This window comes from Andrena cerasifolii, chromosome 4 (assembly GCF_050908995.1).
Source record: "Andrena cerasifolii isolate SP2316 chromosome 4, iyAndCera1_principal, whole genome shotgun sequence".
NCBI classification, from domain to species: domain Eukaryota; kingdom Metazoa; phylum Arthropoda; class Insecta; order Hymenoptera; family Andrenidae; genus Andrena; species Andrena cerasifolii.
The window spans coordinates 7816641-7832233 of NC_135121.1; the positions used below are offsets into that span (position 1 = coordinate 7816641).

At 44.9% G+C, this 15593-nt stretch overlaps 1 protein-coding gene across 1 annotated transcript in view; it reads left to right on the forward strand.

The window, feature by feature from the left end:
* Positions 1-15593, forward strand: part of LOC143367713 (pikachurin) — a 175210-nt gene that overhangs the window by 47255 nt on the left and 112362 nt on the right. The gene's annotated exons all lie outside the window — the stretch shown is intronic.

The window sequence follows — 15593 nt, forward strand, 5'->3', positions numbered from 1 at the left end:
TTCCACGCTGCACCTTTTCGATTTCCCTGTAGACGAATTTGTTTATTCGACTCCTCGGATCCGGACTTGGCGGAACTTTAAGATCCTTGAAGAATTGCCGCTGGTAACTAGTTCACCCTTGTCGGCTGTAAAGGGATGTCGCAAACACTTGAGACACCCACAGGTGTCCTGCGCTGTTTGGTTTATGAAATTCTAGGGATAAATCAAACTACAGCTGCAGCTTCGTCTGCTATTCTCTTAGTCTTCCGAAACTCTATGTCCACTTCGATGGATGCAGGTTTGGAATTCGAAGTAGCTTCTCAACGCCAGTAGGAATTCTTCTTAACCACTACTTTGCATATCCTCGTTCTGTCCATCACTGGTGCATTATTTAACATCCGCGCTATTACTTCCCCGACTTAATATACCCATTTCCTCGCAAAATAGAAACCCAATAAATACTAAAACCCACTTGACAGAACACCTCTTTCCATCCACCAGTCTTCCGCACTCTCACGACCAACACCGACACAACCATGTACACGATCACCAGCCAGAAACGTTTCCACTGGCCAGAGATGAAGTCCTTTGACCGAGGCACGATCGAAATGTCCGTAACACGGTTCGTGTAGCCGATGGCTGCTCGTAGAAAAAGAACGATGGGGGATACCGTTGCGTGGAAAATCATATCGCGCCCGGCGCACGAGCGGCAAATTTTTTCGCGTTCATTTTTTTTTTTTTTTTTCTGCACACGGCCATCCCGCTGGCGACGACTTCCTCGCCACAGGCGCAGCCTGCTCGACATATCCTAGTGGGGGAGGAAGAACGGACCTTGGGGTCCGTTCGAGCGCGATAAACGCTGCGATCCGACGTTCAATTTCCACGCGAGCCTCCGCCCCGTCCCCGAGACACTTTCCTCGTGTTCCCCGTCTTTTTTTCCGTTCGCTTATCCCGGATGGCTGGGATTCAATCTTAACCGAGCGTCCCGTCGATCCCGTCAAAATCACTATGTTCCTGGCGCTGAAGCCTCGGCGAAACGGGCTGCTACGTCCCTGGAAATTGCCTTCAGCATGTCCCAATGACGGGCATAAAATTCTCCACCTGAAGAACACAATTACGCGTTGTTTTATCCTGGGCATTAGATGCTCGAGGTAGACCTGACGTTCTCAACTACTACGCGTGGATGAAAATATCATGGAATTGGAGTTTACCAGATAAAGAAGGTTTTAGGGTAAAGTAGGAGAATTTGTCAAAAGTAGGAGAATTTGTTTTTTTTTTTAATGAAACTGGTATGAGGGAACGAAGGAACTAATGCGTAATCATATTTACTTAGTCAAATGTAGAAAAATCCAATTGTTTTGCAATTATAGTAAAAGAACTGAAATGAGTGAAAATCGGGCTTCGAAAAAATGGGTCCTAATATGGAACACCTAGGAAATTTGTAAGGAAAACTCAAAAATCTTTACTTTGTTTTTACTGAAAATGAAGATTTATTAAGTAGAAGATAGAAGTAAATAAATGTACATCATTTTTTTAATTTATTCCTGCTTTCTGCGGCTCCTACACGTTGGGCACGTGAATAATACGTCGGAAGCCCCACATTTTTCTTGTGCCCGCTGAAAGCAGCGAATACATTGGCTCTACTTTTTATTTTCATTATTCTTATAATTACCATCGCAAAATACGCATTCCGCATCATGTTACTCGATATGTTCCATATTACGTACACACATGTTCCGACAAGAAATTAAGAATTACACTAAGAAGAACTTTATTGGTAAATTATTGTTGAATAATCAAGAACACACATATTTAATGATAAATCATATCAAAATAATACTTTGTAACATACCTTCACTACAATATTTAACTGTTTTATGCACTTTTCAGAAACTTTTACATCCCACGAAAAATATAAACGTTTCTCTTTCAATAATGGATGCCCGACTGACGATCAATTGTCAGTATCATCGTCTATTGTGTCTAGGGATCTAGCCCAGTAGCACAAAATATTGAATGTACATACATCCAATATTAAAAAGAGGTTCAATCTCTTTTTGATATTTAAATATACATACAATATTTATTCTAGATTATAGAAGCAAATATTTTTCCAAATATACTGCAAATATTCATTTTATATTATGAAAAAAAATTTCAAATATAAAGTAAATATTTATTTAATATTGGAAACATTTTTTTATATTCCACGATTATTTAGTTCATATTTTCTAAACATTTATTTCACATTTTTAGTATGTGTATATAATATTTGGAATCAACATTTTTTTCATATTAAAAAGTGTGGCTAAAAAAATATTATTTTAATATTCGGAAAAAATATTTCACCAATATTTTGCGCTACTAGGGAGCATACACGATTGCCTGAAGAGTTCGTTACATCTTTATCGAAATTTTACGAAGTTCCATATTACCTGCCTTCACCTTACCAGTGCGATTTTTAATTTGATTTACGAAGTTCGAAGATTTGGAGCTCTGAGTATCTAGATGTCTTTGATGAAACCATTACTGGATGTAAGGAGAGTAACTTGCCCGGCCCGATGTGACCAATATAGTGGCGAAGGCGCTGAGCACGAGACGTTTCGCCGTTTCCCGAGGAAACCCGCCTCCTTCCTAGGTCCGTCGTTGGAATCAAGCGTCCTCTGAACTCTCTTTTTTTATTCATGCTCGAAGCGACGCCGCTTATGCCACTTATTAATAATAGCTTCTAAGGCTCGGCGCTCGGCTTGCAGTTCTTAAACGTCACGGCTCGTTGAGCGCAATTTTGCGCGATCTTAATCGTGCACAAAGGGGCCGTCGCTTGCAAAGTAAATCGTAAATGATGCTTAACAGCATTCACCGATGCAAAAACACCTTGTTTGACGCGCAGCAGCAGTCGTCGAGTTCTGCTCGCTGTGTACCTACTTCTTGCTCCTTGTCCGTCCTCCCGTTCCTCCGCCGGAAGAACGGATCCCTCGCGGAGAAACGAGTCAAAGGAGCGTCGCGTTGCGCGCAACGGCGGCGCCGAACTTTGACGGGAGCTTGTTCGCGCGTGAATTGCATCAAGCTCGCGCTTGGACCGTTTCGCGCGCGGTTGAAAGACCGGCGTCCGCCTCGCCGCGCTCCCAGGGCTTCGGCAACTTATCGGAAGTAGTTACACGCGGCGCGTCATCGGGATCTCTGATACACGGAGAGGCGATGCTCGCTCGGATCGAAAACACCAACCACCACCCTCCTCCCCCGTAGATGACGGCAGGCTCGCGAGAAGTTCGCCGGGTTAAGTCCCGCAACGGGCTCGCTCGCTCGGAAATAAAGTAACGGAGTTCGGTGCGGAACTGCTACCGTGGAATCTCTGCTTAACCAGGACGCTCGCGGGGTATTGTTGAAAAAAACCGGGCTATTTAACTTTGCTGCCAGTTGGACGAAGTTCGGAGGCTTTAGCTTCGTCGTCTGAATTCCAGTAAGTTTCGCTTTTATAGTTTCGATCGGGGACTCGGCGAAGACGAAGGGAATTATTGATAGTTGTCTCGGTTCGGTGGTATTACATCGGTAACTTTGCTTTTCCAACAGTTCTGTGTAACTTTTACCTCTTCGGATTGTGGACTGATGCACTTTTTTTCCAAGTTCCGAGGTGACATCGGGTCGACTTCCATTTTGACAATTCGGTATTGTTGGGGTGGCTGAGGGTTAGCGGGGAATTGAGTCGACAGAGATAAAACAAATACTTTAATTAATAAGAATGCGGTTTACTTGTGCGGACACGTAGGGGAGACCGGGGTAAAGTGAACCTCGGGGTAAAATGAGCTTCCTTAATTTGTTCTTTAACAATAGAATATATTTACAAACTTTGGTGACGTAATAAATGTATGTAATATAAGAATGATAATTATGCGCATTCAGATATCGAAAAATGTAAATTCATTTAAAAAATTAGAAATTAATTTTTAGAGACTTCCGTTTGGTTTTCTTTTCCATTTATCTTTCCGGATAAATGAGTCATAAAGTGTCATTTGAATTCCAAATTTTTTCAGCGTGTTTAAAACGAGCTTATAAACATACACGTACACGCATTTGCGAAAACATTAAACCTAACATTATTAAAGAATTAATTTTCCACTGAGTACATATTCGGGGTAAAGTGACCGGGGTAAACTGAGTTGCAAGTGGCTGCTAAGAACCGATGCGCAAGTGATGTGCGCACGAGGTAACTAACCCCTTAAGCGCTCAGGTGCCTATGAAGCGATTTCAATGAAATTCTGTGTGAAAAATATCACAGATATCATTCCTAGAAGAATACTTTGCAAAACTTCCATTCGTTAACTATTTATTTACGTTTTTATTAGCTTAGGGTGTGTTTGTACCCCTGTCCACAGAGTGAAGGTTCAGACTCCTCTGTTCCTACAACCACCTTCGCTCCATACGTTTACTTGTTCCACTTGCTTCCCCAATTTCTGCAATCCGACACAGTCCACGGAGTCCAGGGAGTCCACCTCTCTGAAGGTCGGTTACGTAAAAGCGTCCTCGTGTTGCCTCGCACCCCGAGAACGTTTCTCCTCACCGGGGTGGATGGAAAGATGGATCATAGGTGTAGTCGGCGGCCTGGCGTCGAAAGGCATTCGAATCTGTCTCGTGTGCAACGGCACACGCGTCAAGCTTTGACAGGCGATCGTTTCAGCGCAAAAAGCACACGTAGCTCACACACGCGCTGCCCCTTTTGCCGCCTCGGCTGCATTTTCCCGTTCATCGCGCCACGTACCGCTCGCATTGAAATAGCTGTGCATCAGCCGTTTACACGACGGGAATATGGGATGCCATTGAAACTTGCACGCGACGGCAAGATTATCGGAAAACCGTTTGTCGTGCATAAAAGGAGAACGAGACGCCGCGTTACCTGGCGCCTGGCGAAAGTGGTAGTTGGATCCTGTTCGCTGCCTCATTAGCTGGATCAAGCCGTACGAAGATACCGTAGCCAATTTACGCCCGCATTATCGTTTCGATCAACGATATCCCGCTTCTATATTCCTCGGAGCCCTTCATGCCGCAGAGAGAGGTGTTCCGACGTTGTTCGCGGTGAAGCGAGCTTGCTCGGTCAAGCAGCTCGTCCATTCGAATTTCCCACTGAAATCTTGTCGCCGCTTCCTCGCCCATGCGGCAAAGTTACCGGAGACCGAAACCGCCCGACCCGTCAATAGCCGCAACTCGGAGTCGTCGCGGACCAGTTATCGAGCGAGAAGATGGAGCCTGGACAATGAGCCACTTTGCTGTTCACCGTTCGAGACGCTCGAGGGTGGTGGCAGCGACGCAGCGTCGTCGGGAGAGGGTTTTCGAGTGCCGGCTCGTCTGTGCAATGTCAAAAGTCGATTTCAAACGCGACGTGCTAACGCGCGTCGCTCGGTTAACGCCGTGGCGGCCGAGACGACGACGCGGGGCGAAAGGAGGACGAAAATGGAAAAACAGAAGCGCGACAGCTGCTAATGAGAGCACATTGTCCCGATGTTGCGCTACGCTGCGCCGGACCACTCGACGAGACCTGTGCACGGCGATGCAGTCGGCGCACACAATGGAACGGCGCACGGTGGCTCGTGGAACGTGGGTCCCTGGCTCTGGCACCTCTTGGCCTCTCCACAGGGCTGTGTTGGTCCATTTGCCGTCCCCGCTGGACCTCCACGGGTGTTATTAACGTACGTTTGCGAGGCACGACGGTGTTTTTAACAACGCCATCGCAGCGCCCCGTGCATTTACGCGGTCGATCCGCGCGCGGATGTCTGAGGGCGGAAAGGGGCTCGCTGCTGGGATGGAATAATTCTGTGAGGGTATGACGTAGCTCTGCTGGGAATTTTGAAGATGTAACCGAGGAGGTCTGTGGTTAGATGGAATGGTCGTTTGGTGGCGCGAGGGTTCGTGTGCAATTGGAGTTACTTGGCAGTAGTAGTTGTGGTTAGTAAATGAATATTATTCGCGACGTAAAAAGATCGATGAGTGGATGGCAGTTCTAGAGAATAGTCCCTAATCAACCCACTCAAAATCTGCGACGCTATAAACTATAGATATGCCCCTACAGCATGTTACATACGTCTAATTCATGCAGCAGCCTCTCTCGAGTAACTTGGCTCCTGGAGTCAGGTCTAAGGGTACGTTTATGTTGAAGCTGCGATAAACGATCAGGGGGACGATAAGAGCGAGATGACTATATAGATGACCAACGATAAAAGCGTCGAGAAAGAAATATTTCTCTTTCTTCGCTATTATCGCAATACCAACATAAACGTACCCTAAGTCCTACCTGGAAAGTAGAGGCGAGATTTTGGAGCTTTATCGCCAGCCCAATCCATGGGCATAATCTCAGAACAGCGTCTGAAGGACGTGCCTCAGAACCAGCCCACTAATTTCGTCGGTTGCGACTTAATCTAGATCGATTCACGGCTCCAGCCAGAGCCCGTGGACTGCTGCCGTTCATGGATGGCTGATTAAATAAGTCGATCGCAGGACACTGGTGAAGCTATGGAAATGAATTCGATAAGATGGGTCTTATTTCATTCATTGTCCCAGTTTGTAAGTGGAACCGGTGGATAGCGACCAAGCGCGAAGTAGATTGATCCCATCAACGTCAGACATCAGATTCGTCACAATGCCGAGATGGGGATCGCGGGTATTCTTTATGTAGGTTAATTGGAGGCAATCTTTGAGCAGAGTGGCGCAAACGAGCTCGATGGACCCCCCTCGCCGTCTCCGGCGAATGGCGAGTGCCAATTAAGTCTGTTTGAATACGAAAGAAACTTCTATCCGGGCGCAGCATTTTGGATCCCAACAACTTGACGCGATTGAAGTCCCGAGGAAGTCCGACGGGCGGGATCGGACGCGACTGAATTTAGGGGCGGCGCGGATTGAAGTTGCCGAAGAAAAGCGCAACAAGGGGCACTTGAACAATTCAACATCGTCACTGTTGGGATTCACTTGAAGTTCCGCGAGCTGGTCGAGGATATCGGGGACGCTGACTTCGAAGCCCCGACGAGATTCCACTTTCTTTATTGGATTGCGCAATTACATTATCCGACAGGCTTGGTTGTCGTGCGATTAAGTCAGGCTTGGTGGTCGTTGGCCAAAAATTGGATGACAGGGGCTAGATCGGTGAAGTGACAGTAGACTCAGCTGCTTTGTTCGAGAAATGATAGTTCTCGCAACGAACGATGGTATTACTCAACGGTAACGTAAGTTTGGGGAACATTGGCATGTTTTTTGAACATTGTGCTGTATAATATAAAAATCGACATTTTTATATTTGCTTTAAGAGGTCATTGCACTGTGAAGTTGTGAAAAATTGTCATTTTATAGGATTTATTTTTTAGTAAACAAAATGTTCAACGTAAATAATATTTTGTTTGTTTATTAGTACACTTATTGACAGTATACAAAAATCTGTTTTTAATTTCTAATATCTATTTTGTTAAATATGTATCGCACTGATATGAGCGCCTTGAGAAAGCGATGTAGTGCTGGTGCAGGTGATTCCGGGAGAACGACGCATGTAAAACCAGAAGTTCAAAGTGTGTCGTAGTGATTATGAGGGTGGTTATCGTTGGGAGCAGAATTATTTTGACTCATCAAATAAGAACAAGATGGCTGAGGTTTGGAGTCTAAGTGTTGAAATACGGTGAATTTGTCAACCATTTTGCCTCGTAAAAAAGTATGAAATTGTTAATCAAAAAAGGTTTCCGAGGTCCCTGTCAAATAGTTTTTTCACGATCACCCGCACCAGTTGAAAAAAATGTCGTTTTGAGATAATCGCGTTTAAAGTTTTAAAACAAATTAAAAACATTTTTTTATTTTTTTTCCTATAATATAAGTAGCTTAATAAGTCCCAAAAAGATTTATTTCATTAAATGTTATATTTATTCAGAAAAAATCTTTAAATATAGCTTAATTTTTCGGCCGATCAAAGTAGAATCACCCCTTAAGTATTCTATCCTAACATTGCATATTTTGTGAATGTACTAAAAGTGTCAAAATACATACAATTTTTATCCTTTCCCTTCTTTAATACGTGTTAATTAGCTGCCAATGTTCCCCCAGTTTACGGTAACTCTCAAAGCACTGTCGTTACGAAATTCCTCCGCTCTGCGGTTAAATTTCAATTCACCGCAGTGATCTGAATAATTCTGAAGCATGAATCGACCATCAGCAAGTATAGAGGTATTAAACGTTCAATGCAGCGATGTGCTAACAGAATTTTCAGACGTCCCGTGGCTTACTGATCAACAAAATCGTTCAGGCGCTGTTCTAATTATTTTGATGCGCGTTTGCCCGTCTGTCAGCCGAACCGCTGATACTGGGGCACGAATTTCTGGCGACCCGGAGTGCAGCAATTCATGCAGCACGAAAAAGAGGTCTCGCGCGAGCTCTGGGAATCACTGTATAGATGGTATCGCGGGAATAGCCTTTCTTGCCCCTCTCCACTGTTCCATTTCTTCGATGCGATTCAAGTATCGAAAGAAACACGCGCGATGCGCGGAAATGAACACTCGCAGGGGCTCCTCTGGGGTTCGCTCTCCCATTACTCGCGGAAACGCTGCTCGTATCCGGTAGATCCCGGTCGTTCTATTAACGTTAAACTTTATTTATCACTTTATTTTTCTTAAACCGTGCACCGCAGATAACTGGTGGAAAATTCACGCACAGTGGCTTGGTGTGGCGCTTTATTCAGGGAAGTAGAAGGAATTTTAAAACCATTGGAGCAGCATCTTTCTATAGAGCGAACCTGGGCACAGAAGGAAGCACTGTGAATAATTTTACAGATTCTGTGTCTACTATGTGAATGTAAATATTTGATTAGTCTTCGGAGGAATGAAACTAGGGATTGCAAACCGGTAAATCGGTAAATCGGTTTGAAGTTTTTTTTCACTGATAACGTAGTAGATGTCGACGGAATTATGCGCTATATATGCGCTACATTGCTATCGTTTTACCGGTAAATTACGTATTTCTCGCATAATTAATATTATAATAATAATAATTCCGTCGATATCTACTACGTTATCAGTGAAAAATAGCTTCAAACCGATTTACCGGTTTGCAATCCCTAAATGAAACGTATAAATATTTGATTGGTCTTCGTAGGAATGAAACTATGCAGTTGAGTTTTAATTTATACATATTTTTCTGAACAGAATCCCAATGGAGTACTGAAATATAAGAACTTGTAAGCGTAAATACCCCAGGTCAGTTAGTAGCAATTAATATCATGGGACAGAGAGGCTTGTTAGTTCGTTGTAGTAGTAAATAGACTTCGAAGCATTAATCTACAATGCATCCATTAATCCGAGTTCCAAAGTAAGCTGAAAGACCTCCGCGACCTTATTCTACCTCGATCAGATTAAAGCGATACTATCTGTTTAATTAATAGAGTCTTCAGCTTTCCTTCCGTTTACTTAATCCCTGTTCAGCAACGAACGCCAGCGGCGACAAGTTTTATCCATGTATTCGAAACGAACGCTATTATTCCCGCCTTTGATGCTTAATTACTCGGTCCTCGCCCCCTCGATCGCGCGCTCTACGTCTCCCCTGTGTGCTCGCGTGTTTCGCATGATCGTTCATTTATTTTGTCTGCGGCTGTCCGCTCACCCTTCCAGGCTCACTCACCCGTGACCTTCGGGGACGAAACTCGATTAGGCGTTGATTAATCTTCCCGTACGGCGACTTCTGTTCGGATCCGTTGGCTGCGTTCGCACCTCTCGCTGGATTCGTTTTTGTGGAACGAGACGAGACGAATTGGATCGGTGTTTCTACACCTATCCCGATTGCTGTGCAACCCGATAAAATTATGGTGATCGTGACGGATAGGAGTAGGAGCGGAACAGGGGCTACGGTTTTGCTCGAATCATAGTAGCAGGATTCGTTTGATATAAAGAACGTTAGAAATGAAGACTGCTGGAAGCTGGGGGACCGTTGCTAATCTTAATCACGGCGCTGGCCACTCTGAAATCCCCGTATCAGAGAAGTTTGCTGGAAAAGTTGAGCCCTGGAAATCCGCGTTTGACAGATCGATCGTCGCGTTACCGAGATTAGAAGTACTTCCCCTGGAATTCCCACTGGGTGGGAAACGCCGCGACCCGTTGTTGCAGATCACTGATCGGCTGCAACCTCGTTACATTGATGCGGCGATGGCACACCATCAATTTAAATAATTGCTACCGAAAGTCACGGCGATTCTGAGTACTCTTGCGCAATCGATTCGGAATATAAAATTAGAGAGTTTGCATAGATTGCATCGTTGCATCATTTCTTTGAATTTTCGAAAGGTTCGTGTGAAATCGTTAAGAAGATCCGACACTTGAAATGACATATTTGTGAGACGGAAATCTGTCGAAGCATCAGTGTACCTGTTCAGTCTAAGATATTCAACCCCATTCTCAATCATGCGTGCCCTGAATGTTCCGGGGCTCCGCGTGTAATCTAAACATAACCTGGTTTGCATTCATTGATTAACCAATTACATGCAAGGGTCGAACGATAAATATTTGCCATTGCACGAGTGCCAGTGTTTCGACTGCTAGCCGCCAGGTTTGGCATTAATCACTCAGCAACATCTGCATAACGCTGCACCGGCAAAAGCTGCATTTCTGCTGCTCTCTGCCCCTTTCCAGGCTTGACGAAACGGTCGAATAAATTATTAGGAAGCAGGCGGTACAAGAAGGACTGGAATCAAAACTTCAAACCAATCCATGCACCGTCCAAAAATTCTTGTTTCAAAGAATCCTCGCTTCCCTTCCAACCCGTTCATTTAACAGTTTCACTTTAACAGGTTATTTAACAGTTTCACTTTAACAGGTTATTATATTATGTTTTGGTATAAAAATATTTAGTTATTGCACAATTACAACTGATTTCCCGGAAACTGTTTTTAGAAACACGTTTTGCGGTGACCAACATTAGTCGGAACTTGGTTATCTGAAATAAAAAAACCAAGAAGATTTAGTTAGTACATCAGTTTATCTAGTCTTTAACCGTTCCGTTTTATAAAATATTAATCTGGGACAAAATAGCAGATGTTTAAAGTGAAATGATCGATTTTCGTAGAAAAAACACTCATTTTTCTTCCATAAAATAAAAACTATGCATTGGAAAAACGAATGCTTCGATTACATACTAGATTTGAATGTCTAGAAGAAACCTACAAAGTTTCAGAAAGATTGGTGGAGCGGTTTTGGAGAAATCGTGGTCACCGGTCTAAAAACAGCTTCCGGGAAATCAGTTGTAATTTTACAATAACTAAATATTTTTATACCAAAATATAGTATAATAACCTGTTAAAGTGTCCTTCATCTGATTACAAAAGCCATTGCACAAAAATATGCATGTACTTCCTGAAATAAATTCCCAAAGAATCGATTCTTTTTCTACCTCCTGACGGTAGGTAACCCCTTAAAGGCTGAGTCATTAAGGTTAAGGCTTAAATCTTTGAAGACTCGAGCTTCATACAGCACTAGTACCAACAGCGTCTGGCCAAAAACAGAGGACAATCAAGGTAGGCCTCCGTCCGCAGCCGACTTGCCGAATAAAAAGTAGTTGCCAACCAGCCGAATGAACGCCACGTCCTTTTATTTAACCCTTAACCATCCTCTTACAATATTAACTTCTACCAGCGCGAATAATTTCCAAAAATGAGCGTGTAATTCTCCCGGCGTCCGCCCGAATTTCACGTAATTATTATCGATTCATTCGAAACGCAGCAGCGACGAGCCATCCAGCAATAGGAAATGAGAAATGCCATTGACCGCGTTCCTTTTTAATAACGAAATTGCGAATAGTCCGTGGAATTCGTCCCGCTATGGGCGTCATTCCTAAATCGACCCTGGGAATTGCATTCCAGTCGAAATTACCAGAGCGTCGCGCATATCCGATCGATGGCTGGGATCGTTAAGCGCGGGGTCTTGGAAATTTTTGAATATATTCACCGTGGGATCATCGTGTTTCGAACATGTCGCGCGCACCACCGAATTCGGCACAGCTTTACCACAGTTCCACCGACCGAATTCACTGCCATTAAACATTGCATTCAGCGGAGGCTGGAACCGTGGACGCTTTAACTACTACTGTACGCGTTTTTCCGGATTTTTTCGCGGCCAGTGGCTCGTTGCTTTTCAAAAGCGTGCGCGCTTCCCTTTCCTTGACAAATACCTTGGACGGACGTGTGCGAAGAGCGGTGCACTAATCGATTGTCTATTCGATCCGGCTCCAGCAGCAGTGATTCACAGCGGACGGGTTCGCTCGGAACTGTCGCGTAATTTTTATGGAAGCAGTTCCCCAATTTCATACCCCATGTCCCGTGAAGAGATAGGAGCTCCTTTACAATGCCGCGCGCTGTACAAGCACCAGACTTAACCGCGCAAAGTGACTTTCGACGCTCTGTCTTTTCTAGCGGTTTCCCAATGCTTTCCTCTGGCCCGCGCGCGGCTCTTATCGTGCTCCTTCGTCGCACCATCGCGGCAGGGGAGCGCGGAATTTATGGCTCAAGTTTTCGCGCACGTCGGACGTCTTTCTCCAGAAATAACAATATAGCCGCTCCCTCGCGTCCCGGGCGCTACTCTTTTCAACTTACACGCAAGCCACTGGCTTCCGCCATCCTGTCGTGCACGACCCTCGCGCACGGGTATTGGGCGTTCGATCTCGCAGCGCGAGGCAGAAATATTCCCCGTTTCTTCCATTTTCGGCAGCAAGTTTGCGCCATTACCGTTCCATATGCTGATCTCCGGCGACGTCGCGACGGCATGCCAGCGAAATCCCTCGTAACTCCACGCCCCCCCCTCGAAGTCTGCGGGGCGCTCCCAGGAATTTCCGCTTCCGCTCGGGGTTATTCCTCGCGGGAAATAGTCCGCGCCCCGCGATAGGGGCATCGCTCGGTCAATCGCCGCGAGATTTTTACCCCACTGCGACCGAATAGTCCGGGAAGCGCGCGAATCACCGCGCTTCGATTCACCCCTCGACGGGGCTTCTGGCCTTTCCGCGGAGCAGAATCAGCCGCGATGGAGCTCCGATCTGCCTGCGTCGAATTATCGAGCGTCTCTATTAATCCAGGGATTCCAGGGGAATGAAAGGGTGAAGTGGTGCCGCGCGAAGTGCATACAGGGAATTCTGCGATCCTTTCAATTGCATGGTTTAATACGGGCCCACCGGTGGCGATTCATTTTCGGCTCGTGCGCTCCCATATTGCGGGGCAGCTCGAAGTTTCCCTTGTCGCCATTCCGCGGAGTGCCTCCGCGGGGCTGACTGGCGCGACGGGTTGCATTAGCTGGCGAAAGGAACGACCGAAGAATTCCTGTTCGGTAGATTGAGTTTCGTTCGCATGACGGGTCAACAACCCCTCTGTCAGCGAACCGTGTTGAAATGTTGGAGTAACGGTTTGATAGAGTGTCGGCGGGATGTTGGCTTTAGCGAGGACTTTTGGAAAGTGTTTCAAGTACGCAAGGGGGCAGAATTGATGGGGTCTCGATGAATTTTAATATTTAACTCTTCGGGTTCTTAATATTTTTTAATATATTCGGGCAAACAACTTTGACGCTAGACTTCATTCTGGAGGAACCCTTTTGCCCGTGTGCTGAACATAGTTTCTGTTTTTTACACTGGAATACTGTTCCTACCGTCGACATTCAAAACTTTCTCTGGCTCGCCATTGTATCCCGAGATACGCGTAGTGTGGAACTGTTACGGTCCGCCGCAGTTCTGGGTATTTGTTTAATATTGATGCAAGAGCAGCGAAAGGCAGGCAATTGGGAGGTTAATTACTGACTCCCCTTGTTGGGAAAATTTGAACGTGTAATATAGCTGGAGTTTTGTGCGCGCGGTGGCCAGAAAGAGCAGGAAATAGGAGTTGAAAAATGGGTACGGGAATGCTGCGTAAAACACCAGCAGACACGTTGCTATCTTTCTCGTCCTTCTGTGATAATTTGTCCATTTCCAGATAGGTAGCTTCACTCCGGACTGTAATTGATAACACGAATTCCATACCGTTTAATGGAATCATTAATTACGTTGAAAGAGTGTAACTCGAGGGAACCACCGTTTTATTTTCGAATATACCTAGATGTTACCAATTAATAATCTCCCTAATACGTTTATACACAATGAGATCTATCGAACGTTAATAACCACCTCGCTCATTATTCATCCCTAGTGACGCATTTTGCGTGGCTGTTTGGGCGTTTAATGGTTGCATAAAGCCTATGCCTGCTTCGTTATGGACACATATGATTAAATTAATATCGTTGATTTGCAGACGTTTTATTGAACGTTGAATAATCGCGGACACGTTGCGGTACATGTCACGAGGTCACATCTATTCAAATAATAATAATAATAATAAATCGTCTTTATTCCACACAACATACAGAAGCAATAACAATTACTTAGTATAGCACATAATTAACGGAATGGGCGAGGCTCAGCGTAGCTGCTATTATGCCTGACCCGAAATAGAATGGGAAAAAGAAAAGAACAATAATGAGAGGGGGGTGGAGTATCAAAATAAGACATTATAGAAACTCAGAGGTAGATTATGTCAGTCTGGTTAGTCAAATATATCTTCAACTACCGTTCATACTTCTCAGCGTAAAGTTCCTCGGTTAAATCTTTAATTTCTCACGTGATTACGGTCCGAAATTCTAGCTGGTACGAGATCATAATTGTGAGCGCGATGTGGACTAATCGCTCCGGAAATTTAATTCAATTTCAAGCGAGAAATTCGGCCGCGCGGCGAATCGAACTTGATTACCAAACTCGTTGGCGCGAAACGGTTTTACGAACCGCTTCTAATCTTTGCACCCTAGGGGCGCGTCGAATGAATTCGCTGATCCGCAAATGCCCACAGCGTATCGGCCACCTTCTTTCGTACACAAATCGGTCGTGTCGCGCGTTGCAATGCGACTTTTCGACTGCAGATGATGTTAGAGCTCACGTGACCTCATGGCCAGTTTTAAATATCGATTCCTACGTGTTAGCGGAGAGGCATTTGACCCGCGATATCTCTCCGTCGCTATAAATAATCACGGAAAAGGTGTTTCCAAGAGAACAAGAGTTACAACGATGGACACCTTCAGATTGTACGAGCGACGATACAGGATTTCATCTCCCCCAGCAAGCCGTCCATTTGAATTCAATTCGGCAGCTACGTTGAATCTCGACAAACCTGCGAACACCGTTCCACCTTCCAGCTCGGAAGGATACTAAATCTCACGCAAGCTGGGTCAATTTCTGTAGCGTCAGGAACAATTCAACTTCGGGCATTAACTGTGTCGATTGTTCCGAAGTCAACCACGCTGGTCAGAACTTCAGGGTATTTACCCCATGATGTAAGGACATAAGGTGTGCTCTTGCGCACCCTGTCAGATTAGCCAATAACGTGCCCTTCCCAAGATCTTTCATATTGGATTGTCAGCAATAGGTGCGTTTAGTGTATAAGTTCCTCAGACTGTATTACTCTCCCTAAAGGCTGGAACAGACACGTCGAGTAATTTCGTCGAGTAGCGAGTAATTTAGTAATTTACCATTGTTTTACTAAACTACTTAACTAAATTTTAGGGTTCACACAGGAAAAAGTACTAACTTACTCGTTACTCGACTAA